This window comes from Natrix helvetica (genome assembly GCF_964273705.1).
Source record: "Natrix helvetica genome assembly, chromosome: 4".
Lineage (NCBI taxonomy): Eukaryota > Metazoa > Chordata > Lepidosauria > Squamata > Natricidae > Natrix > Natrix helvetica.
The window spans coordinates 150,102,392-150,119,768 of record NC_138550.1 but is presented as its reverse complement, the minus strand read 5'-3'; positions in this window follow the sequence as shown (position 1 = coordinate 150,119,768).

Sequence of the window (17,377 nt, the reverse complement as noted above, 5' to 3'; positions counted from 1 at the left end):
CCTAATTCTGTTTTTCCTGGAATAATCTTGCAATATCTGAATCTCACTTTCTTGATTATAAGCTGTTGCAGAGCTTGACATTCTTTCTTTAACATGATTTAATTGATTTCCTTTAAATTGAAAGAAGTCTTCTTCTGTGGTCCACAAGGTTAGTTTTGGATACCCCTGACAAGCTAGACCAGAGTTTCTCAGCCTCAGCAAGTTTAATTCTAATATTTTCATTCCCAGAATCCCCCAGCCAGCACTCTCAGTAGCTTTGATCTTGTGTTCATGGTCGCTATCTTTGATATTGTTTCTACATATAGCAAATTTGCCAAAAACTTGGTTTGAGTTGTCAAACTTATTTTATGTAGTTTTCTTTCTGGTAGCACTATACTGCTAACTAGGGCATACAAAACCTTTGCCAGACCTATCCTTGAATACTGCTCACCTGCCTGGAACCCACATTGCATTTCGGACGTTAAAACATTAGAGAGGTTCAAGAGGTATTTTACAAGAAGAGTACTCAACTCCTCTGGTCGTAATAAAATTCCTTATACCACCAGGCTTGAAATATTAGGCCTGGATAACCTTGAACTACGCCGTCTACATTCCGACCTGAGCTTAGTGCACAAGATCATCTGCCATAACGTCCTACCTGTTAATGACTACTTTTACTTCAACTGCAATAATACAAGGGCTATCAATAGATACAAACTAAATGTAATCTGTTCTCATCTTGATTGCAGGAAAAACGATAGAGTAGTAAACGTGTGGAACACCCCACCTGATCCTGTTGTTAGTTCCTCTAACCCCATACCTTTTACTTTAAACTGTCTACCATGGACCTGATGTGTTTCTTAAGAGGTCCCTAAGGGGGCATGCATAAGCGCACCAGTGTGCCTACCATCCCTGTCCTACTGTCCCCATTTATACATACTCTTTTTATGTGTTTATGGCTATGTTTTGCTTATTTATATCCATTTATTTGTGTCATTTTTTCGTGTGTTCTCATACTTGTTTCCTTGTTGATAGAAAGAAAGAAAGAAAGAAAGAAAGATAGATGATAGATAGATAAATTTCAAAACAAAGCATAATGTGGGAACTCTTACCATCTGTTCCCTGACAGTTAAATGATTAATATTTTTCATGTTCGTTAATAAGGAAAATAAATAGTGTAAGACGTTGTTTGCCACTAATACTTTCATGTCTGTCACAAAACAGATGTATTGCATGTTCAGAATTCATTTTGAAACATAAGGCCTTCTAATTAAATCTTTTGTTCATATATAGAAGGCATGATTCTAAATACTTTATGATATAATTGATTTGAGAAAATGTGTCATTCAAAGCGATTTGGGTCAGCAAGATACTTAAATATTGCTAAAAGATACTTCTTTTCTGATTGTGCCTAAACTTCATCATTTATTTCTGGCCCATATGTGAAGGGAGATATCTCAGCCAATCAATACCCAACCATTGGCTCTAATCAAGATCAATCAAAAGCAGTCACTTTTGCAACAACACTTGCTGATTGCAGAATAGTGTTGCTAAAATGGTATGTGAAAGTGACCTTGGGAGATAGGGGGACAAACCACAGCCAGGGGAACTGTCAGATAAGAGACAGGTTGGCTTGCAGAAAGAATGTAGACAGAGCAAATGTCTCAGAAAGGACTCTTTCTGGTTTTTTAGGCTGTAAAGGCAATGGAGACAAATGTACCTTTAGATTTGGAAAGTTCTGTTAATGTAACCCTACAATAAAGTTAGAACTAGTCCTTCTTGCTGTGCTGCTTCTTTGAACTTCCTTACAAGGGAGACTGTTCGTAAAAATAACTTTGGACTAGAGGAATGATATGGCTTAATTGCATTGGTTTAGCCATGGCATTGACTCCTTGAGGAACTGTGCATAATCAGCTGATTCAATGGGTATTGTCAGGTGTAACTCATTTAACATCCAAGAAAGGAAAACCCCAACTCCAATTAGTTAGAGAAAAGGTACTTTTACTGAATAAAACAGCAAAAGTGAAGCAAGATCTGAGGCAAAAAGGTGTGAACTTGTACATATCAAACATTTACCCAAATCCAGCCCACCAGTTACCCCTGCCCAATGTCAATCTCCAACCCCCAAGGGTGTCATGTGGGGGCATCTTCAGGTGGCCTCATTCAGCTGGTATACAGAGACAGTTGGCTTTGACCAAACCCAAACACGAACCTTCAGCATGCGCAGAAGATGGTGAGAACAAAACTCCCTTTTTTGAGATGTCTCCACCAGCAGGCTTCCCCTCCCAAATACCACGAGCCCCCTCCCTCCCTGTTACTATGGCAGCCAATAGCAAGCAAGTGAGATAGAGGCTGACAGATATATTCAACTATCCAATTTGCACGATGGAACAAAAATCAACATTCTTGGATAGGAATAGATTAAGTTTGGACAGTATGGCATAAAGTGTCTTTATCCAAGTATCAGCCTGGTATTCAGTAATTTGCATAGCTTCCATAAAGCTATCTACAGTCCTAGAAACAGACTCTGAAAAATTATTAATTCATTTAATGTTTCTGGGTCTCTTGAAGTATCCATAGGTCATGTTAAAAAAGAAAAAAAGAAAAAGAAAGATTACCCACAGAAGGCAGAATCTCTGTCCACTGATCCTTTTTTTTTTCCTTCAAGCAAATGCCATGGTTTATGACAAACTGGTTTTGAAACTTTCATTAAAAGGGCACTGCTGGCACAGTTGCAACATATATCACACTGGAATTTCACAAGTATGGAGGCATTTTGAACACACATGGACAACATTATAGTACATCAGCGGGGAGAATGGAAAAATAATCTGAAGATAACACTCACCAAACATGATATATATGCAAGCAATATTTGAATGCCTTGTTGCTGTAGCAGCAATAATTAATTGCCATAGAAAACAGTAATGAGCATAGGCCATATTCATGCTTAGATAAAAGGTGTATCTAATGCACAGAATAAAACCACTTCCCTAAGCTACCTCTTGTTTAATGGCATCTTGATCCCTATGAAGGCTCACTTCCATCACAAACCTGTATTTATTCAACTGCCTAAGGATGCATTTAAAAAGATAATCCTTGTCTGTGACTTAAATTCCTGTGTCATAATTATATTGCAATAGAGCTTCTATGAAGTACCTCTACCGATTATTTCATCCAAATTATTTTGCACCATCTCGTGATATTCCTTGGTCACATAAACCTTAAGATATATGCATATCTACCTACCTACCTACCTACCTACCTATACCTACCTACCTACCTACCTACATACATACATACATACATACATACATACATACATACATACATACAGTTCTTGATTTATGACAACAATTGGGATCATAATCCTTATTGCTAAGCAAGATGGCTGTTAAGCGAATCATGCTCAATTTTACAACCTTTTTTACCCTGGTTATTAAGTGAATCACTGCAGTTGTTAAGTGAATCGTGTGGTCATTAAGCAAATCCAGCTTACCTTATTGATTTTGTTGGAAACCAGCTGGGAAGAGTACTAACGGCTATTACAAGATCCTGGGACACTGCTATCATCGTAAAAACATGCCAGTTGCCAAGTACCCAAATTTTGATCATGGGGATGCTGCAGTGGTCATAAATGCAAGGACTGATTGTCACTTTCCCCCCAGTGATGTTGTATCTTTGAATAGTTGCTAAATGAATGGTTGTAAGTTGAAGACTAACTGAATATATAGGAATTCTTTGAAATTTGCAGGCTTGCAAGCTAATCTTTTGCAAACAGGATTCAATCTCATTTAACCTGGCTCAAACTCCATAGCTCATTCTGAACTTCCAATATTTTAATAAGTACACTGCTTGACTACATATTCAGCAGCTAAAAGTCAAAGCACATGTTTTGTTGTTAGTTGCAAAGTCGTGTCTAGCCCATTGTGACCCCATGGCCAACGATCCTCCAAGTACATGCTATTAATGAGATAATTATCTGAAGAATTTCTGTAGGTTCAATATAAAAGAACTGCAATGATAACTTGAACAATCAGGGTTAGAATCTTTTCTACCTGTCTATATAATTCCAGATTTTGACACTGCATTTTCTTTTGAATCTGATGATTATGAAAAGTAATGTAAAAATCTCACACACTGTCAATCTTTGACAGGACTACTTCCTGAAATAAAGACTCAATCTGAAAAGCAAACCTGTGACCATTAAATTTGGAACAGCATTAGAGAAAATCAGCTGCATCAATTGAATTTCCCATTGCCTCAAATTAGCCTTAGGGATTAGCATGATAAGCTGCTTAGCCGCTCATATTAAGTCTAGAAGAAAACATACGGAAAATGAACCTTTGGAAACAAGTAATTTCATTCTATCAACAGTGAAGTCACCCTTGTAGCAATCATGGTAATCTGCAATGACTTTGTATGATAAGGGGGATAGACTACCCATAAAAAAAATTCCCAATATGTTCTCCCTGAGTATATTATGTATGTGTGTCATGCATGTTAAATTGGCTTGTGGTCTGGACCCAACTTGAAACATATTAATGGAATAAATGCAAAGAATGTTACAGCTAATTTATAATTATAACCTTTATTTCCTTGCTGCTGCTGCAAAAATCTCCTACTTGCAGAATAAGAGATAAAGTCACTGTCTATGTGGCTTTCTTCCAGTTACTTTTAAACTTCAAAGACTCAAGTACACTCAGCTCTAAGAGGTCCAATTCCTTTGGAGGGTTTCCCTTTCCCTTATGATCTAACCGCAGGAATCTATTTCTCCTGACTTGTTTTCCTTCTTCACCTGCAGAGGAAAAAAAATAGATTTATAACAAAGTTTTTGAAGCATTCAGCTCTTTCCTTTTATTTTTGATCATTGCTCTCTTTATGTTACCATGGCCTGTTATGCAGGGATGTGTATGTGTGTATACCTCAACACAGAGGGCAGATTTGTGTGTACCATCCATTTTGAAGGGTATGTCATATGGAGGCCTTGGTGCTCTTTGTCAAAATGTGCACAATGTGAGTACTATTTTGAGACAACCAAGGAGCAAAATATAGTACACAGAGTTTTGTCTTTTAAACAGTGGTTTATCTACAACACACACACTTACATACATGTACTAGGCAAATACCAGGAAATCCATCTGCAACTATGACACAGAAGCTCACACGGAGAGAAACTACAATGGAGATAGAATATGAGGAGAGAAAGAGATGCCTCCCTTATATAGACAGCTTCTTAAAGTGGCAGTAACCCTGCTGGCTCATTCTCATTTCATCATCTCCATTTACAGTCTTACAGCAGCTGTTCAGCTCTTAAATGATCTTAATACTCTTTGATGTTGGCTATTTTCTTGCAGAGGTTTCATTACCCAACTATCATCATCAGAGCTAGAAGGGAATGGAGTTTTCTCTGTGTTTACATCCTGAGTTGTTCTTAGGCTGTTGTTTATCATTTGATTGTCCCAAAGGTGCTTTCTCAAGAGGCAACTTGACTTTCTGGTTTTTCTTTGAAGACGTTTCACTTCTCATCCAAAAAGCTTTTTCAGCTCTGAGAGCCAGTTGCCTCTTGAAAAAGCACCTTTGCAACAACTATGACTTGGATGACTGAGAATCCCCATAGACATTTATCATTTGATGGTTTGCTGAGTTGATATTTGGGGTGTTACCTACAGGTTGGTTGTTGGTCTTATTCATCTTTGCTTTTCTGGGTGTTGATTCCAGGCAATAAGGTGTTTTAATCTTGTTTCCTTTTTTATTGTCTCTTTTAAATGCTATGTACTGGTGTTATACCTGTCTACATATCTATACATGTTTAGTATGTCATATCTCTGGAGAAAATGGCTTAGGATCCTGAACAGCAAAACTTGGAAACACTTTTCTTTTTAAGGGAAATGTTAAAGGTGCTGTACACAATTTGTAAAGCAGAACAGCTCCTCTAGGCTGCCAAGCACCATAAGAACTGAAAACATGGCGCTAATTGTGGTATTAGCTCAGTAAATCCAAGTTATTGAAAGCTAAGCTGAAAAACAAGAAATATACCACAAATTAGCATTTGTACAGCAGATGCAAAGGCCTTGCAAGATATGGTCAAATGCTGTGATGCGTCCTATACCTTCAACAATCAGAATCAGAAAAACCATGGTATTCCCTGTGACAATCTATAGAAGCAAAGGCTGGGATTTGAAAAAGCAAAATAGTAAGAGATTTGATGCCTTTGAGAATTTGGTGTTGGAAAAGTTTCCCAAGAATACTGTGGACAGACAAGAAAACGAGCCAATGGATCTTCAGGCAAATCAACCCAGAATTCTCATTCAAGGCACCAATGACAAAATGATAGAATGAATCTACTCCACTATCATTATGCAAAGATCCAGCTCTTTGGAGAAAGTTGTAATAATGGGAAAGTTGGAATGAAAGAAGTGGATAACCAATAGTAAAGTGGATGGACCCAGTTATAGTGTATAACTCAGTGGCTACGACTGCATCCTTAGTAGGCCTAGAAACTGGCTTTGGGTAGATCATCATGGAGTAAAATCTATCTATATTGTCTGTAGTAATTTAAAAAAAAAGTATTTGATGGCACATAATTAATCAAGCTGCAAACCTAAAGGACAAATATGGGGAATTGGGCTGTTGAGTTTTTTAACAACCTGATCTAAATGAAAAAATAGATGATAGATAGATAGATAGATAGATAGATAGATAGATAGATAGATAGATAGATAGATAGATAGAAAGATAAAATATAGATAGATAATATAGGAAAGAAAGAAAGAAAAAAAGAAAGAGAAAGAGAGAGGAAGAGAGAGAGAAAGAAATTAGCCTAGTGTGTAAGCATAGACTTGATAAGAAAAGTCTACATAGCTAGTCTTTGACTTAAAACAGTTTGCTTAGTGACAGTTCCAAGTTATAACAGCAGTGAAAAATGTGACATGCCCATTTTTCACATTTTTGATCTTTGTAGCATCACCATATTATCAAAATTCAGATGTTTGGCAACTGCTTCATATTTATGCCCCTTGCTGTGTCCCAAGGGCATGTGATCACCTTTTGTGACCGAGCAAGCAAAGTCAATGGAGAAGACAGATTCATTTAACACCATGTTACTAACATATCAACTGCAGTGATTCACTTAACAACTGTGGCAAGAAAGGTCATCAAATGGGGCAAAACTCACATAACAAAGGTTTCACTTAACAACAGAAATGTTGAGCTCAATTGTGGTAATCACTCAGAGTACTACCTGTACAGAAAATGGCTGCTGCATCATTCTTACCAGGCCTGTATAAGCAAACGTCCTTACCCTCCTGTGCTGCTTGCCCTGAGTCAACTCCTTGCCCAAACAGAGAAGGAAGCTGATTCTTTACCCACACAAAACCTATTTAGAGGGAAGGAAAGGTCCAGAGCCCATTCAAGTCAGAACTAGTTTATATGCTCACAGCTGGGCTGGAAGTCTTATTGAGAGTGTTGGTTTGAACTTCACTGTCATCAGGTTAATTTGGTTCTTTAGTTATATATTTCAGTTGAGTGTTACTTTGAGTCCTTGTTTCAGATAGCTGAGGCCTCAGAGAGTCCCATGTTTGAATGCTTAAAGGAGTGGGAAGAATAATCTTCAGCAGGTTCTCTACAACTTGGACATTTTGGTGTTTGTTTTCTACTGCTTGCTAATCAGTTCCCAACCTCTCTTTACAAATGTGTATATACCACTACATAAACTCATTCATCTGGTATAAATAATCAAAATCAGTGGTATTCCCTGTGACACTCTTTGAAAGAGGAGGTTGCATTTTGCAGGAGATAAAAAGAACATTGATGCTTTTGAAAATTGGTGCTGGAGAAGTCCCCTGAGAATATCATGCACAGCCAAGAAAAACAAGCAAATGGATCACTGAATAAATCAACTCTGAGTTCTCACTTGAGGTACAAAGGACCAGGCTCAAATTATCCTGTTTTGGATATGTTATATGAGGATCCAACTCTCTGGAGGAAACTCTAATGCTGAGAAAAGTGGAAGGAAGGAGAATAAAACAACAAACAGAAAGGTGGATATATTCAGTTACAATGGTGATGGATGCCCCTTTGGAAGACCTGAGTGATCAAATTAGGGCCAGATTGTGATGGAGAAAATCTATGTAGTTACTAAGAATCAGCAAGACCAACCTGACAGCATATAATGACAGCACAGGTGAAATTCCGCAGGTTCTGGCAGGTTCCAGTTTCCAGAACCAGTAGTGGAAATTTTGAGTATTTCGGAGAACCGGCAAATACTAGTTCTGGCTGGCCCCAAAGTAGGGAGGGAATGGAGATTTTGCAGTATCCTTCCCCTGCCATGCCCATCAAGCCACGCCCACAGAAGCAATAGTAAAAAAAATTGAATTTCACCACTGAATGACAGCCTTCAAAAGATTCCTCTGGAGGACAGTAGCTTTTGGTCTGCTAGAATATGGTAGTCTGTGATTATCAGGGGTGGGATTCTACTGGCTTGGATCAGTTCTGGCAAACTGGTAGCTCCGACGATCATCTGGGAGCAAACTGGTTTGCTCTGATGATTAAGTGGGTCCGCCTGCCCACTCCTGTGTTTTCCTGACCTATATCTTCTCAGCTGAGTCACGTGGCAGAGTGGATTGCCACACCTCATCTGTTTTCCTCCCCTGCAGTATTGAGGAAGATAAGTGTTCTCAAAACTGTACACACTTGTGCAGTGTATATCAGGCACATGCACGAGCAAAACAAGTGCACGATCCTACCACTGGTGTTTATGATAATGTATTAAACCAATATAGTGAAAGACTTCATTTTATATTAATTACTTAAAGGATCTGCAACATTGTGTAATATAGTTCCATGTGCAATCTCTTAGAGCAGGAGTATGAAATCAGTTGGCCACTATTTTTGTGAGTCAGAAAAAGGGAAGGGCAAAACAGGGCATGATAACCTACCAGGTCTTCATGGTTGACCAAGTCAGAAATCTGACATCACAAGACATACTGGAATTCTGTTCTTTTTACAATAGGCTATAATTACAGAATCTTGAAAAACCTGAATGTGTTTCTCTTTCTCTCTCTCTTACAGTAGTAAAAGGGAAATAATCTTGAATTTATTTCCTCACCACTTCCAGTTTCCTGGGCTAAGTTTGCGTTATATCTAAACCTTGCTGCATATCTTCTTCGAGGCTGTTTTCTTCTCTACATCGTCACCATCTCATACTTTGCCCATACTTCACAAACTGCTGCCAAGGTTTTCAGCCCAAAAAGCATTTTCTGAATCCAGGCAACCTGGCATGAACACAGCGCCTTTAACTTGTAGTTGTGGGTTTGCCATAAAGTTGACATATCTAAAGGGATGAAGAAACACTAATTCAGAACAGCAAAAGAACTGGAATGATTATTATGAGCTTTTAAATTATATTTCATTGTGGACGTTGTTGAATTTCAGAAAGTTTCGTATTTCATTGAACAAATACAGCCTGCTTCTGCAAAAAAAAAGATGCTGAAATTTGTTTTCCTTCCTTTATTTTTAGTTTTGTGACCATCAGTTTATTACTTCCTCTAAAGATAATTATAAGCTTGCAATATAAAGCCAGTTTGCAAACCATTCTATGTGAGAATCAATTTGTATTTTGTATGGCCATTTGGGAGGTCGTAACTTCTCATCTTGATTTTCAGGTCCATATAAACAAGTATTTAGATAACCTGGTACAATCTAAAATTGCTATATTGCACATAATTTAAACAGAATTGGGTAATCAACTCTAAATTTTTGTTTTTAAAACTTTTTAATTTTTTTGCTTCACCTGCCTGCCTGCCTGCCTGCCTTTATTTTATTCTTACAACTTTGAAAAAGAGGAGTAGTGGGCTCAGTGGCTTAATGATGTTGGAGAGGTCTCAACTCCAGTACTTTGAGCCCTAGCACTGGGTGGCAGGGTGAACTCCTGTCACTCATCTCAGCTTCTGCCCAGTCAGCAACTCAAAAGTATGTTCTATGCAAGTAGATAGATAGGTACCATTTCAGTGGGGAGATGAGCTGTTGTTCTGTGCAGGCAGTCAGATTCCTGATGGCTCTGAACATTCCTAGTTGCAGCACCCATTTGTGAAGCAGCTCCAGGAAAAGCCACTCCTCTTCCTTTCTGGTGTGAAGTCAGCTCAACTTCTTGTAGTACACTGTGAGAACTGTGCAAGCATTGCTATAGCAAGGCGAACCAAACTACTACTCTCCAATAGCATTGTGGTCTCCTAGCTGCTGTAACAATGCCATAAGGTAAATGTTCCCTTTGCACATATGTGCTTCCCAACTCTAGGGGGTGGTGCTCATATCCATTTCAAAGCCAAAGAGCCAGCGCGTCCAAAGATGTCTTCGTGGTCATGTGGCTCGCATGACTAAATGCCAAAGGTGTGTGGAACACTGTTACCTTCCCACCAAAGGTGGTTCCTAATTTTTTTCTTGCATTTTTACATGCTTTTGAACTGCTAGGTTGGCAGAAGCTGGGACAAGTAATGGGAGCTCACACTGTTACGTGGCGCTGGGGATTCGAACCACTGAACTGCTAACCTTTCTGATCAACAAACTCAGCATCTTAGCCACGTCAATGCCATACACTAATGCCATACACTAATACTAATGACAACAACAACCTTGCAAGTATGTATGCTATTTTGCAGACATTTAGAAGGCCTAACATCCCTAAAAGTCATTCATTTGGGAAAACCTGTCTTAAAATATAATAATATGATGGAACTCATGTAAAAAGGAAGGTAAGATTAATATGTTGGAATGGGGAGGAGGGGGAATGAAACAAATTAGCCAGTCCTGCAAATGTGTTCTTTTGAAGGATAAGTGGGGGAGAAATTCTGGGCAATCACCAATCCTTCCTTTTTTTGTTACAATGAGTTTTGTACAATTGTTCCATTCTTCCCGTGCAACAAATTTACCCTCTGACATTTCTGCTGTGCTATTATTGCTGTGTCAGAGGACATCTGTGTTTAAAGTTGATATGGCCTTTCTGCAATCAACCCTAATTAGAGGACTTCAGAGATTGCAACCACTTCAAGTTCCATAAGGTTGAAATTGGATAAATGAGCTGCCTGCTTGCATGCACTTGGTTAGCAAAAACATCTCCAGAAATCAATAGATGATTTTTCCCCCTTAAATAAAAAGGTAGCAAGGAATTGCAAACAGAAATTCAAAGCTAATAATTGGAAGTGGTGGTTTAAGGCTCCCACAGTCTACAGGAAGAACTTTTATGAATGCTGTCACATAGCATACTATGTTCTCTTTCCAAAGTAAGTTCCATAAGGTACATTCAGAAAAGAAACTGATCTCCCGTGTATAGATGGCAGAATATTTTTATTTTTATTTATTCATTTTAAAATTTTTATGCTGCCTGATTCTGGATAACTCTACTAGCTGACAAGTAAAACAAGTCGAACCTCATTTTCCCTTATCATATGTGTGTTTTATGTTTTATTGTGCAACAGTGGATTAAAAATGTAATAGTTTCAAAGTCGGAGTTTATGCATTTTAATTAGAAGAAAATCAGTGTAAGTATCTCTTTGGTTTGAAAGCATTCATGAAATTGCAGTTGCAAAACACAATTTCGTCCTGGCTTATCAGAAAATATGTTGTGATCATGAAAAAATTATTTCTAGATAAGAATATATAAGATTGCAGATTTTCAGCATTATCCATAATTATTCAAAGATAAATTTCACTGATTTCCACAGAAATGACTTGCAGTTAATTATGTGTGCAATGGCAGCATCAATATGCAAAGTAATAGGACTGTTGGATCAACCCTGATTTGATTTGCATTGGAATTCTGAGATTCAAAGTGGGTCTGATTCGATTTAAGATTGGGATCCAAGATTAGATGGCAGACTGATTCAATTCAAGCTGCTCTGAGATTTAAGATTTGATTTAAAAAAGGTGTTCCCTCAATTATAATATAACTTCAAAACGCCTAAAGCTCCTTCACTTCTTGGCTGAGTGGGATGAAAATAGAAGTTCTTGCTCCAATTTTAAACTGCAGTCTTTTGAAAGCTATGTTTAAATGAGCTATGTTTCAGCTTACAGTTCATGTCTTGCATTTTTTAACTTCTGATTTCGGGATTTTTCTGGAGTGGCAGAGCTAATTGATAAGATTGGCTCCTAAATTCTGGCCATGGAAGGTTGCCAGGATGGATGGAACATACTGGCAAAGCTTGGCTACTGGGCAGGAGTTAGAAGAATGAATATTGGCTTGCTTGTATAATGTTATTTCTTCTGATCACTGAGTTTTCAAGAGTGCCAAGAGGCCTAGCTGCTTATGAATCTCAGACCTTCATGGAAGTGTGCCTTTCATCACTAGCAACAATCAGAATTATGGTTAGCTGGAAAATACTCTGGATTAATTAATTAACAGAGGCGAAAGAAGCAATTGTATGTAATACAATACCACAATGATATATTAGCCACAGAGGGAAAATGGTGATGCAGAAAATGTGCCTCTTGTTTATTTAGCAGTAAAATGTTGGGTCTGTGCTATGACTCATTGAGAAAGACTTAAACCAGGTTACATAGATTTTAGAAATTGATCCAATATTCAGAAGACTGTGAGCAAGAAATTGCTGTTATCCAACAATTTTAAAGTTTTCCACTAAACACTTAAAATGTGGCTGAATCTCAGCTGTCAAATTGAGCTAATTTTATTCATATGCCTTCAATGCAATGGGAAGATTTTTTTTAAAAAAACTTCTGGAGGCAAGTCATTCCACTTGTTTAACTGTCAGGAAATTTCTCCTTAGTTCTAGGATGGTTCTTTGATTAATTTTGACCATTATTTCTTCTCCTGCCTTCAGATGCTTTGGAGAATAGTTGATCCCCTCTTCTTTGTGGCATCCCCTTAGATATTGGAATACACTGATAACATGTCACACCTTTTCATTAAACTAGATATACCCAATTCCTGTAACCATTTTATATATATATTAGCCTTCAATCCCCTAATCATTTTGAACTTCTCTCTACTCTTTCTAGAGTCCCAACCAGTGGTGGGTTCCGGGTGGTAGGGCCCAGTATGTCCATACCGGTAGTAGCCGGGAGCAGCGGCCACTGTATCAGTATGGTGGCTCATTTGGCCTGCCTGCCCGCCCGCGTTCCACAGCAGTTTATAATGCAACCAGCCAATTGTGCATGCATGCACAGTGTGCGGTGCCTGTGTGACCTCAGTTGAGCAGCTGGGTGTCGCAAGGAGATGGTGTGCGCATGTGTGCACAGCATGCTTGCCCAACTAGGACACCTGGCCCCATGCGCAGCATACCGGCTGCGACAGGGTCCAGAACCCACCACTGGTCTCAATACACACTCATCCATATCCATATCCATATCACTTTCAGTGAGGATAATGAGATGTTCTGGAACTCCAATTTCTTTCCCTTAGCTTGATACAGTCATTATTAAATACCTTTCCATAACCAATAAAGCACACAATGATTTCTTTCTGGTAGTTTTTAGCTTTCTCAGTTAACTTGTGTGCATTAGCAATGATTCTTATTCTGGAGTCATTTCTAAAACCAGCTTGAACATCTAGGGCCTTCCTTTCCATACAGAAATCTAATATGATTGGATAATCCTAAACATTATTTTACTAGCATGTTAACCTGTTGGCATTGATTTTTAAAGCCATACATTCTTTTAAAATGCCTAGGAAAGTGGCTGTCCCATTGTCAATTTGTCCAGCTTTTCAATCTATAAGATAAGTTATTCTTTAAAAAAAATATTGGCTTGCTATCATTTAGGAGATATAATTGCTGTCAAGTAGGAGATATCCCCCCCCCCCTTCCATGGCTATGAAACTAACAATATGATTGGCCATTTTCCTCTCATATTTTAGAAAATCTGTTCAGTTATATCTTTTTCAGGCTTCCAAATTGCTTTTGATACTAATTTTGGTGTGTGTTTGTGTTTGTGCGGTACAGGAACCATGAGGCAATTATGCTTCAAAGTAGAATAATCTTTTCTCTATATATAAAGAATTAGAAACACATAAAAAGGATAAACGTGCAGTTTTTAATCCTAAACATTTTATTTCTGTCTTTTTACACATGAAACAAAATGTCTCTCTGTGGGGGTATAGATATAAATATAAACATGAACATAAATATATTTCATTCCAGTACCTGTCAGGTGTAGTTTCTTGACATCTCTGTTCAATTGTTTATAATAATCTTTTTTCAGTGATCATGGGCTTCTCCTGTGGGAAATATGATTTGATTGCTTTGTTTAAAATGTGTCTCAAGTTGCTTTGCCAAGACTCATCTTTTTCCTAGCATTTTAATTATTCATTTGTCTGTTGAAAGTCTGAGAGCGTTGTCTGCCAGCAAATAAAACACAAATGTGTCCTTTCATTTTTCTAATTAGGTTCTATATTGATTTTCCTATGATACGCAGATGAGGTACCTGATATCTAGCAGTCCCCTGATTAAGCATGCTTCAGCTGCAATGTCTTTCTAAATAATGGTCTTATGGGCTTTACAACCCAATCCTGGATATGTTTATTTGGAAGCAAATCCGAAGGGGTTCAAAAAGGCTCCAAATTCCAAAATCCAAATTTCACACAATATGACATCAAGAAAACATCCAAGTGTAGCACCATTATTATTATTATTATATACTTTATTCATTAAACATGAAACTCAGCCAACTGAATATTCAAAAATTCATCACAAATACCATTGACTGGTGCTAATGGTTGATACAGTTTGCTGCCAGCATCTATCAACGAAGTACCTTCTTAAAATATAAGATGTTCCGAGTAGTGCAGTTTTTTGCAGTTCCGCTGGTGTTATTGCAGGAAGCTGCAATTTGTTGATGTATCTTGTAAAATTCTTGGACATGGTGCCAGGTGCCCCGATGCCAATGGGTATCACTGTTACATGCTTCATCCATAGCCATGTAGATTCGATGGCCAGGTCGCAATATTTCATTATTTTTTCTAGTTCTTTTTCTTCGAGTCTGGCATCACCAGGAATAGCAATATCAATAAACTGTACACTTCGGCCCTCTACAGCTGTGATATCTGGCATGTTGTGCTCCAAATGACAATCTGTTTGTATTCGAAAGTTCCACAAGATCTTCACATTCTCATTTTTGATATATCATCATCATCATCATCATCATCATCGTCATTATTATTATTGTTATTTGGTTAGTCTTTGGTAAGATTCACAGCTTTTGGGGTTGGTTGGTAGCCTAACAGCTCGAGTCCTAACCAAGGAGCTAGGAACTGTTAAGGTAACGTTGGAGGATATAAGTTGTTTCAAGTAGGGTAGTTTTTTGTAGAGTCAGAATGTTCAAGTCAGGTAAATTTAGAATTTTAAAATAGTGAGGTAGTCCTTTAGGTATTGCTCAAAGGGCTCCAATTACAATTGGAACAACACATGATTTCTTTTTCCACAGTCGCTCAACCTCAATTTGCAAGTCCCGGTATTTTGTGATTTTTTCTTGCTGTTTATCTTCAATTCATGCATCACCAGGTATTGCAATCTCAATGAACCATACTTTTTTCTTTTCAATTATTGTTATGTCAGGTGTGTTGTAGGCCTAATGCCTGTCAGTCTGGATTCTGAAGTTTCACAAGATTTTGCCTTTCTCATTCTCTAAAACCTTTTCGACTTGATGGTCCCAGTGGTTTTTGCTGTACTCAAATCCAACTCAAACTTTTGGCACAATTTCCAGTGAATAATCTTAGTAACGCGATCATGGTGTTGTAGGTAGTCAGTTTGTGAAATTTTGCTGCACCCACTGATCAAGTGGTCGACTGTCTCATCTTTCTCATTACAGAGGTGACATTTGCTGTTGGTGGTAACACATTGAATTTTTGCCTTCATGCAGTTTGTGGCTAAGGCTTGTTTTTGAGCTGCCAAAATAAAGCCGCCTATTTTTTTTTTTTTAGTACTCCTGATCTTAACCAGTTCCAAGTTAGTTTTTGGTCAGCTTTGCTTTCAATTCTTTTCAAGTATTGGCCATGCATAGCTTTGCTTTTCCAATTTTCAGCTCAGTTCTCAATTACTTCTTTCTTATATTCAGATTTTAACTTAGTTGTCTTCAAAAGGCCTCCTTTATTTACTTCCTTAATCATTGGTTCTTCACTTTTCTGGATGTAATCATTCAAGCTGTGTCTTTCTTCTTCCACAGTCTGCTTTACTTGTAGGAGTCCTCGACCACCCTCTGCTCTTGGTAGATACAATCAGTCAACATCACTTTTAGGGTGCAAAGCATGATTCATTGGCATAAGCTTCCTTGTTTTTCTGTCCAAATTGTCCAACTCCATCTGGGTCCAGTCAATTATTTCTGCAGAGTATTGAATTACAAGTATAGCCCAGGTATTTATGGATTTTATGATGTTTCTTCCATTCAGTTTGGACTTTAATATCTTGCGAATTCGTTGAATGTACTTGGCTGAGATTAATTCCTTGACTTTATTATGCATTAAGTCAGAGGCCTCTAAAATCCCCAAGTACTTGTAGCCTTCTTCTGGTTTTAATGCCTTTATCATTTCTTCATTCTCAAGTTGTATTCCATCATCTTCTAGGACCTTGCCTGCCTTGGTTGCCATTGTTGCACATTTGTCAATTCCAAACTGGATACCAATGTCTTGGCTAAATTCTTTTGTGCTTTCAATTAATAAATTCAGTTCAGTTTTTGTTTTACCAAACAGCTTCAAATCATCCATGTACACCAAGTGCAAATTTTTTAGTCCTTTCTTTGCAAGTTATCATCATCATCATTATTATTATTATTATTATTATTATTATTATTATTATTATTATTATTATTATATCTGGCGGGTTATGTTCCAAATGACAATCTGTCTGTATTCGAAAGTCCCACAAGATCTTCACCTTTTCATTTTTGGTAACTTTTTCCACTTTTTGCTCCCATGACTTTTTAGATACAGGTAAGTCGTATTTTTTGCATAATGACCAGTGGATTAATTTATCAACTCGGTCGTGTCTAGCTTTGTAATCAGTTTGTGCAATTTTGCTGCATTCACATATTAAATGTGAAACAGTTTTGACTTTGTCGTTGCATAGTCGGAATTTTGGATTGTCAGTGGATTTTTGTATCTTTGCTTTCATGGCATTAGTTTGTAGTGCTTGTTCTTGAGCATCCAGTATTAAACCTTCAATTTCTTTTTTTGATGGTTCCCATCTTAAGCCATGTCCATGTCAAGTTGTCATCACATTTTCCTTCAAAGTTTTTCAAGTGTCGTCCATGCAAAGCTTTGGTTTTCCATCTATTTAATCTGTCATCCAGCAGTTTATCTTTATATTCTGACTTTGTTTCTGTTGTTTTTATAATGTTCTCCATTTTCAGTCTGCAGCAATTTTTCTTTATTTTGGTTCACATCATCATTAAAACT